Raw genomic sequence first — 10619 nt, forward strand, 5'->3', positions numbered from 1 at the left:
CCTGTACCAGATATGATCGCTTACCTATAGCGGGAAAAGGTAACATGGCTGAAAGGCCGGAAACGGCTTTGCACACCCATGCAAATGAATTAAATGGAGTAGATACTAGTATGGCTGAAAATTAACCACTGCCCTACCTTGAACTAAAATGACAAGAAAAACTGCGAGAGCTAATAGAAAGAACGGTTAAAGACCGGCCTACAATTGCCTGTTTGATGCTGCAAAATAGTGATTACATAGAGAACCGCAGATATAAAAGGATGGGCAAGGGTATGCTACATAACTTCTCCCCATAAGAAACTAGCTTACCGTGTAAATAACGCTAAGGGAAGGTAGCAAGATTAATAAACGATGGCATCAAAGCTGAACACCTCAATCATCGCTAAAATATTTATATTTAGTACTTAGAACTGCCACACTTGCCAAGGAACGGTATCCAGCGATAAAAGGGTTCCAGTGGAAATTTAGCTATAAGAACATCCGGTCAGAACCATGTCCATGAAAAAATATATATATATATATATACATACTAGGTTACAGTGTATTTTAGTATTGAACGGCGGGGAAGAGTAACGTAATCTTGCCATGATGATATTTATATGCAGGTGAACTATTTGCCAACATGGAATTTGAAACCACGTATTAACAAAATACATGCAGTGAATTTGTACGCCCGTCCCAAAGGAAAAAGGCGACCTCTGAAACCGAGATGATTGGAGCTTCGTCGGACTTTTAAAAATATTAAAATGGAAATAAATAGTAGAATCGAACAATGTGGGAACTGAGCCACGCGAGAATGGCAGCGAGACGCGGAGGACTGGGGAGAAAACCCTCAAACCCAGGCCTAAAGAATGTGTAACGTTTGCGTAATTATTGTAACGCAATGCGTACAGGAGATCGAAACAGCAGGGAACTGTATAAGGAATGCGACAAAGGAAAAAAAACAACCCCTTTACAGATCACAAGCCTGATGCAAACAATAAGGGGAGGAAGGGGCATACCGGCAAAACGGAATAAATGGAGAAAAGAATGAGATAAAGAAAAGCACTGTACCTGAAAAACAGCGGCACCCCAAACGGCGCTTGGCGTACGGTAGACGTAGGAAGCAGGCGACGACACAACGACAGGACTGCACCAAGCGATAAAAAAGGCTTCCAGCGGAAAGTTTAGCTGAAGAACAGCGGCCCCCAAAAGGGGGTAGACATAGAAAGCAGGCGGCGACAGAGTGATCTGGGCGATGAGAAGGATCTGAGGGATCTGGCCATGGAGATTGGTTGCCAATCCAGTTGTGGCCTTCCATGAGTTCCAGAAGATATATAGATATATTTTTTAACGATCCGTCACGGGAGCCTTATCAAACCGTAAGCACTGTGTACCCGCTCAAAAAGACAGTAAAGAGCGTGGTGCCAAAAATGGAGAGGTCACGTACGACGAACTGGATTTTTGGGCTGACTGAAAACTGACCGAGCGAATGGAGAGACGGTAGAATGCGCGATGGCCGATCACGGTAGCAGGGTAAAGAGTTTCGCGAATGTTTGTGAAGACTCAGCTGGGGATCTGCGTAGAGCGTCGGTGAAAGCCAGAACAAACCAACGTGTAGCACGTGTACGGGGTCGAGGATCCAGGAAAGGTGCAGATGTACTTCGCGACTGAAGGACAAACCGACGACAAATGGCAGCTAAGCCGGTTAAGCGAAGGAAGAAATTAATCGAAGAGGACTTGTAACTTTAGGCATCTGAAGGGGATGATGCATTGTAGCCGCCGCAAATTGTACACAGGTTAACTAACTGTAAATGACCCGGCATAACAAAATTACTGTAACTGTTTGCTTTCGTGCAAGCTAGGCGAATAATGACCAGGTGTGAAATAGCAGAACTTTATAGCTAGACAGTGTCTCAAATCTCGACCAATGAATACAGTTGTACCATAAGCTACCTAGTCTTATCATGATTAAAGTCTAGCCATGAATAGGGCCTTGAAAACAGGGACCAATGTGCGCGATGCTAAGAAAAATATGATGACAAACATACGACAAATTAGTCAGGTTCCAACCACGAACAGTTTGTTTGTATCTTAAAATTAGCGTGCTTTCGTTCATAAATAAGGCTTTGTTGATCGAACAGAGCATACATTGGGGCAGGCTACCTTAGCCTACCCCCCCCCCCCCTGGGGCTTCATGTTCCATTAACTACATTTACCATCTGGTAAATGTCTTATTTAAAGATTTTAAACTGTTTTTATGGTCATGATTACATTGCAGCAGTTCAAGTGAGACTGACACAAAATCAACAAAACACAGGTGCCACAAACCTTTGTTGGCGTATTGCTTCTGCAGAGCCTACAGATTACCTTTGTCATATCCAAGTGTTCCTTTGTTTTGGGCCCTTCCTACAGTTGATAAGAACCAAAATATTCCCACACTTTTGACCTGGCATTTCCAGGATAACGACAGATCTCCAACTCGGCCATTTCAGCCACCATGTTGGACTCGTCAGCAACATGTAACTGAGACAGATCTGAGAGAGGATCCTAAGAATAAATTTGAGGCGACATTTTGCTGCGATGTGGTTTCAAATGTTAACTAAAGATATTTTCTGGAACTGTTGGTGAACTGGCCTCAAAGATAAGTAGCACAATCACCCCTCCCATTTAATGGTCAGCCAGGTTTACGAGCGAATATATCGCGCTAGTTGCAAAGAAACACTGTAAGATTTTGAAATATTTGGGGGAAATGGCAGTTCTTTCAAATGAACTAATCAATTTTCTGATGGTTCAAACTAAAGCCTATGAAAAATGGAACTACTTGTTCTAAAATGTGCTAATTTGGCATGTAACGCGTTACAGAAATGTGCACCTATGTGCGCATTCACAAGCTTAACGTGCCTTGTTAAACCACAAAGCAGTCCCAAAACAAAGAAATCAATAAAGCAATAACTAAAAACATAACTGGTGAAGTTTGAGGGGAATTACTTTATTATAAGGATAAAAAACATGAGATTACTATTTCTGTTCCCCATATAACGCACCCGCTCAGTCGTTTTACCTCTACAAGGTTTTTCAGGATTTGTCACTTTCTAAAATCACAATATGAACTAAAACCCTGGGGCCGTAATGGGCTTTACTCAAGCTAACTTTATCTGTTAACACATTTTATCTTTCCACAAAAGAGTTAATTGCAACGACAGCTCAGAATATTAAACGGGTCTTTTGATATCAACTCTTGATAAACCTGACATCAAACAGACAACACACTGTTGCGCTTATATCGATCTGTCTTTGTTCCGAATTGTAGCCCTTTTGACATCATAAAACGCGAGATATTCTTCACTGAATAAAACTGAAACACTTTCTGGTAAAATTGCTGTGCTCACAAAGCGTAACAAAGGAACAACAAGCGTGTAGGGTCATGTAAACCATTTCTAACCGGCCATGGATCTTGGCAAATTCGGCGGACTTGACTCTCTTCTCTTCCCCAAAGAATCACACGTGTTTAATGTCAATACAAGGGGTGGACGTGTGGCAGATTCAGGGCCTTTGTATTACACAACCTGACGAAAACATGACATTTTCTTCTTCCAAGTACGTGCGTGTGTTCATCCAAACGATCAAGGAATGCAGCATGGAGAGCCAATATCACGGTCTTTCATGTAAAAAAATTGTGGAGCTAAGGAGAAAAGCAGAAAAGAAAGAAAAAAATAGGGTATATTGATTGAAAAAACTAAAGAAAAACGAAGAGAAAGCCGAGAATCTGACTCATGTCCGCAAACACATGGCTCATTTACCATAAAGAAAGCCCAGAAAGGAAGCAAAGCAAAAGAGATCAGAGAAAAAAGATGTGCAGCCAAAGAAGAAAGACGAAAATAAGAGAACAGACAAGAGAACGAGTGAGAAGACACCGTGAAGAGGAAAAGAGAGCAATTTCTTGACAACAGACGAATCACCTGGATTTCAAAACAGAACCTCAAAAAAATGCGGACCTGATGAAGTGTGACACGCGTTTCCGGCCACACCAAGAAAAAAAGCACAGATATAACAAACTGTGATACAGAGTCCAAGGACCAGGAAAATTTTGGAAGAGGAAGGATTAGTTAAGACACCATAAGAGGAAAATGAAACAAAGGCTTCAAAAGCGCTAGCAGAAGATATTAAGGAAGGAATCCAACATGTTAAGCAATCTGGGTCTAACCAAAATCGTGCTGCTTTTCAAGCCTTCAAATCTCTTGCTTTTGGGAGTAATGTGAAGAAATCAAGAGCAAAAAAGTGTTTGTCTTAACTGGTAAACCTTAATACAAAAAGCATCGATCACGCAATTAGACGTAGAGAAAAGATACTAAAGGGAGAAATCTTAAGCTTGATCCGCACAAAAAGAAAGATTCGGCACGACATGTTGAGCGAAAAAGATGCCAAAGTTGTCTATGACTACTGCAGTATTGTTGCTTGCTGTCCAACAGGCGACAAAAAAGACACGTTAAAAAAGCGAGTTGGCAAAAAGGAATACCTGCACCACGCCGGCCATGTGCTTGAGAAGACACAGACTGAGGCATATTTAGAATTTTGCAACTTGCATCCAGAGATAAATTCAAACAGAGAAAGTTTGAAAATGTCAAGCCTTTTTATGTCAAGCAGGCCAGAGAGCGAGATCGGAGGTCATGCTTGTGTCGTAAGCATGTGGAAACAAAAATCGTTTTCACCGACTGCATGAAGTGTAGGAAGTTTTTGATAGCAGATGACCACCAGTCGCCACCAATTCCCAAAACACTGAACGAGGCAGTTGAGATGACTCTATGTGCAAAAGAAGAAGGAAGAGGCTACCACAATCTGAAATGTATTGAAAGAATGTGTGAAGATTGTGGTGTTGACAAATTTCCTCTTTTACCGGAGAAGTCAAGTGATAATGGCCTAGTTACGTGGTCGCGCTACGAGTATGTACCTACGGGGAAATATCTACCAGACGGCACAGAGAAGAAGAAGATAACACTTGTGCAGAAGGAGACACCACCATCGCAGCCGTTCAAGTATATTACTGATCTTCTTGCTGGATATCCAAGTCATATCTTCATGGTACGGTGGCAAAAGGATCAGCTAGATAGTGTAGTAAATAATTTGCCGCAGGGACACGTGGTATGCATTCATGATTACTCTGAGGGTTACACCTGCAAAAGGCAAGAGGAGACAAAGTGAGTACTTTGACATCAACAAAGTCTCTCTTCATGTTTCTACCTTGTACCGCCATGCTGTAGAGGCAGTGGATGGTGCAAGCAGCAGTGAGGAGGGGCCCAATACAATCAAGGTACACATATTTGTCATCTCAGATGATCCAATACAAGACCACGACAGTGTTCACAAAGTGCAGGAGCTGATTCATGGCTATCTTCAGAATGATCTAGGCTATCAGGTGGGGAAGCTTCATGAGTTCACTGATGGCTGTGCTGCACAGTACAAGTCAAGACACTGTGTAGGCGATCTATCATGTTCTCTTATGGATTTTGGCTACCACACATAGTGCTCCTACTTTGAAACCTCGCCTGCCAAGGGAGAACAAGACGCAGCTGGGTCTCATGTGAACGAGAGGGTGAGCCAGGCTGTTTTACAAAGAATGGCCAGAATCACAAATGCAGAGAGTATGTACAAGTATCCTGTTGAAAATTTCACCCTTCCAGTGGCATCCAGCTTTGACTCACGAACAAAAGCAGTGGAACTCAAACGTTGGGTCATTTTGTTCCCAGTCAGGGAGAAGGGGTTGTAGATAGAAACAGACCTGGAAGGCAATTCAGGTCAGTCCCAGGAATAAAAAAATGGCACTGTGTTAAGAGCTTACCACAACTAGAGAAGGTCTTAACCAGACATCGCTCTTGTTACTGCACTGATTGTATACTAGATGAGGATCAATGCAGGAACATGGAGTGGGTTGATGACTGGAAGGAAGTAGAAATCAAAAGGGAAGCTTCCCCAGTCACCACCAGGCAGTCCACAGCCACATCAGCTCTGGATAATGACACCATGGCACACATGGCTGATCTTGCAGCCAAAGGTAGCACTGTGGCCATAGCAGCTTTTGAGGATCCTGCTTATGATTTCTACCTCCTAAAAGTCACTTCCAATGGTGTGGAAGAGCTAGAGGAGCCTATGACTGATGACTATTCCTGCCAATACCCTAGTGGCAGTGCATTTCTCAAAGGTCACTTCTTTTTAGGGGAAAATCTTCAAGATATGACCTGCACTCTTGACACTAAAGGTCTAGCTGTAGTTTATGCGGGACAGTATGTGCTATATGTACAGATATTTCTGTGAAGAAAAAAATCGAAAGAAGCCCATCTACAAGCTGTCTATGCAGCAACATGAAGAGATCATTGGATCAATGTAAATCTTGTACATATTTGTTTACCATGGTGAAAAAAAAAATAAACGATTTTGTTAAAACCTGTAAATTTGTGTAACTGGCCACGCCCACAAGGTATTATAGGTAATTAAACATTGTATTTTATCTCTTCTCAAATTGCAATTAATTAAAAATATAAAATGCTATTGCCATCTAAGACTAAAATGCATTGAATAAAGCAATAAAGACAAACTTCCCGATGATTTTGATTTTTGACCCTGTGTTGCACAAATGGGAGGGGTGATTGTGCTACTCATTACAGTGCACTGTGCATACCCTCACTAATGGTCCAAGCACAGCTCTGACCAAACTTCTGCAATGTTCCAACACTTACGCAGCTGCGAGGCATTTATGTTTTTTTTTTGTCTTCTCTGAACAATTTACTTGGCTGTTTTAACAACAAAGCCAATGTACTGTATGCAACAATAACTATAACCAATTATGTTTTCTGGAATCTTTATTAATTAAGAGGCACATATCTCACCTTAACTATGGCATTAAAGCTGCCAAAGAGCTTGTATTGTTTTAGCTTTAAGTTTAATTTGACTTTCAGCATTTTTGTTATACTTTCCTCCACATTCTTGTCACAATTATGTGTTTGTTCATATTCAGTCACACCTTTCTGGCTAGCTCTCTTTATCAGTTCAGCGCTTTTCCATCTTGTATTTCATGTTTGATAATAGTCTTGAAATAAGAAGCGAAATACTACACTTATTTATTTTGCGTCAATTCTTGCTTATACTTATATTTTAAATTAGCAATATGTTTTTCGTAGTTGTTTTTACATTATATTTAATATCTGACTAGGTAAGTGAATGAGGTAGTGCTGCTTAGATGTTATGTTTTCATTAAGGTATCATACAGGGTAAAAAACCATCATTTTTCGAAAATTGCAATTTTTAGATGATTAAATAGAGCTCATCAAGGGCTTTCTTTTAAAAAAAATTTCAGGAAAAAATGTTTTTTTTTTCAACAGAAAAGATCGAACAGAGCAGAGCAGAGCATTTGAAGTAAATTGCTCATCTGTTTTCAGGTTTTGAGCTATTGGCGTCGGATACTCAGCAGCTTCCAAAGTTTTCAGTTTTCTTGGCCTGGCACCAATAAACAAGAATTCATGGACCGATCATACAAAAAAGATCGAAGAAAGGGCAAGAATTTTACTCGAAACCGAACTTAATCGCGCTGCTCGTGAAGTAACAGAGTGGAAGTTTTTGAACGGTGAAGTGGACTGTTCTCTTGAAGAACTTGACGATACGATTGTGGATGCAGGTGTGACATTCAATGCCTCGTGGAGTTCGAGAGGATAGTCAGCTACGGATGCTGTTGTAGCTGCAATTTCTGCGGACACCGGAAAGGTCGTGAATGTAGTCCACATGTCTTCTTCTTGTATGGAGTGCAAAAGAATGCAAAAGAAAAAGGAAAAAGAAGACTTGAGTCAACAGGAGTATCTCGCCTGGTTCAACAGACACGAGCCAAACTGCTATGTAAACCATGAGGGAAGCCCTGCAGTAAGTTGTAATGTTTCTTATCAAAAGCTTGGTTCATGACATTCATATGTTCTTGTTAGTAATAATTTTGGTATGTAGTTCACTGCAATATCTTTCCTACGAGACACTCCATTTTTCTACCCTTCCCCTGCTACGGATGGCGGGATTTGGAAAGAAGGGGGTTCGGATTTTTTCTTCAAAGAAGCCTACAAAGTTTGGATCTTTCGGACATTTCTTTCCAAAAGGCTCACAAAAAACTAACCCTTTGGATTTCATTTTTCAAAGGGTGCCAGCCAAAAATTGGGGGTTTGGATTCCAGCCATCTTTTTGGGGGGTGCGGATAAAAAGTGGAATGTTTCTATATGACATAAAAATGGGTTAAAGTACGGTATTGGCCACATCTGAACTTTTCATCCGAAATTCTGGATCACAGCTTGTACATAAATGTTTATTTCTGGCTCTCTGGGATTTGTATTTTCTACTAAAACAAAATACCCCCATGCACACATACACATCTTCCCACTGTACTGAGACCCTCAACATTGACTAAAATTAAACAGCTTTGTTTTCCCAGAAGTAAATGAATATTGATTTATATTTGTAACAACGTAAACTCGGAGGAATCTACAACCATGCTGCCTCAAAAAAATGGGAATAGTTCAACCATTAATTAGTTGACCACTTGAGAAGATTTTAAAGTTAGCAGTCTTTAGGAGTAAGAGGTCAGGGGTACCAAAAGAACAGGAAATAGTAAAAGGGGAGACTTTCATTTAGTTTAGTATAATATTTATCACAAACATTCACTTATTGGTTACTTTTTATTTGACCAAAAAGATGCATCTCATCATCAAGGTATTGTTTCATTTATGTTATTTAAAATTATATTAGAACATGTAGTCATGCCAAAACCTCAAGACCTATGGTAAGAGACCAGTAACCCCTTTTTCTTTCTATATTCAAGTCCATGGAGTCAGCTGGGGCAACACTACTATATCAGCAGTCAGTGCGACTACGAAAGCTACGCTACATCCCTTACATTGGAGATGGAGATAGCAAAGCTTACACTGCCATTTGCGAAGCACAACCATATGGTCTAGCTGTTTTCATTCCCAAGGAGGAATGTATTGCACATGTTACTAAACGAATGGGAACTGGCCTCAGGAAACTTCTTGCCGATTACAAGGGTAAGTCATGTGCATTTAACCATTCACTGCCTGATGGGAGGGATTTTAAGATTTTCCCTTCCTGCTTTTCCTCTTGAGGTCAATAATGTTGACCACTTGAATTTTGATGTCTGTTTGGTTTTGTATCTAAGCAGTTTAGTGTTTCTTTTTCTTACTGTCCTTTGACTTGGATTATGGTAATCAGAAATAGACAAAAAATATAGGAACGGTCTTTATATGCTAAGCTATTGTGACTTCTTTGGTCAATTTTTTCTTTTGCCATTAAATGGGTGGATTTGCATGTTGTTTTTGCTTTAATCAAAGGAACGTGCCCTGACCTTTTTCTTTTTCTTTGTTTTCTCTGGCATTCAATCTGGGAAAAAATAAAGCTCTGCTATTAATCAAGTCCTAAGTACCCCCAGAAGCCAATCTCCATAGTGTTGCATAAAACACTTTTAATGAATTTAAAAAAATACAGCTGGAAAAAATGGCAGGGAATGGCTTATTAGACTTAATAAAATGAACATACTCGACAATTGCATACATGTTCATTGACAGAAAGGGTGTATTTCATCCATAGATTTTCCATAACTTATTCAAGGATTGTTAACAGTAAAGACTTTTTTGTTTAGTCATGTTTAGCTGTCTAAGTTTTCTATTAAATTGTCGGTTAAAATGCCTGTAATTCAACTTTATAATAATATAGTACGTCTGAAATATAAAAAAATAATATTACTCAATAACCACATGTAACGTTAAAAGAATCTTGTGTGTGAGCGGTGGATAATATTAATACGTGTGTACTTGTATGAGAGTTGTGATTCTGACTAATTCCTCAATCTTTTTGTTTTCATGTTTTTGTAGGTAAAAAGTTATCAGGTGGTAAAGGATTGGGAGGCACAGGAAGATTGACACATAATAGAATGGACACCATCCAAAACTTTTATGGAAGAGCGATTAGAGATAACAAGGGCAATGCAAACGAAATGCAAAGGCAACGCATGCTATTCTTAAACATTATAGTAGTACGCTGGAAGAACCAAAGCATAATGACTGCCCCTCTGGTCCCACATCCTGGTGCAGCTTCCAGCGTGATCGTGCAAATGGCACCAACTGCCATAAGCCCATTAAGAACCCCTTGCCTCATGCTATGGTAGAGGTGTTACAGCCACTGTTTAATCGCCTAGGTGATGAGACTTTCCTTGTGGGGTGTGAAAATTGCTACACCCAAAATAGAAACGAGTGCTTGCATCATGTCATATGGGGAATGGCTGCCAAAGAAATGTTTAGTTCACCCCGGGAGATAAGCCTTGCCATTTCAACCAGGGCTTCAGCGCCACCTACACAAATCTTCTCCCTGCTCTTGGCATTAAGATACAACCAAAAATGCTTGAAGCTTGGAAAAATATTGATATAGATCGAATCTATCAGTCTGATTATCGAAATACCCCAGAGGTCAAGTTGCTGCAAAAAAAACGAAGAGAAAGGAGAAGCATAAGAGACAGGATGCCTTCTTCCACGAGGAGGGGATCATGTACAAGTCGCAATCATTTCATGGTGGTGCAAAAAGAAAGAAGACAAGTGGAACCA

General features: G+C 40.3%; 1 pseudogene; it reads left to right on the forward strand.

Moving 5' to 3' along the window:
• The first annotated feature begins 3755 nt into the window (after nt 1-3755).
• LOC140931696 (uncharacterized) lies at nt 3756-6364 on the forward strand (annotated as a pseudogene).
• Nucleotides 6365-10619: the final 4255 nt, after the last annotated feature.

The sequence above is a fragment of the Porites lutea genome, chromosome 3 (genome assembly GCF_958299795.1).
Source record: "Porites lutea chromosome 3, jaPorLute2.1, whole genome shotgun sequence".
In the NCBI taxonomy this organism is placed as follows: domain Eukaryota; kingdom Metazoa; phylum Cnidaria; class Anthozoa; order Scleractinia; family Poritidae; genus Porites; species Porites lutea.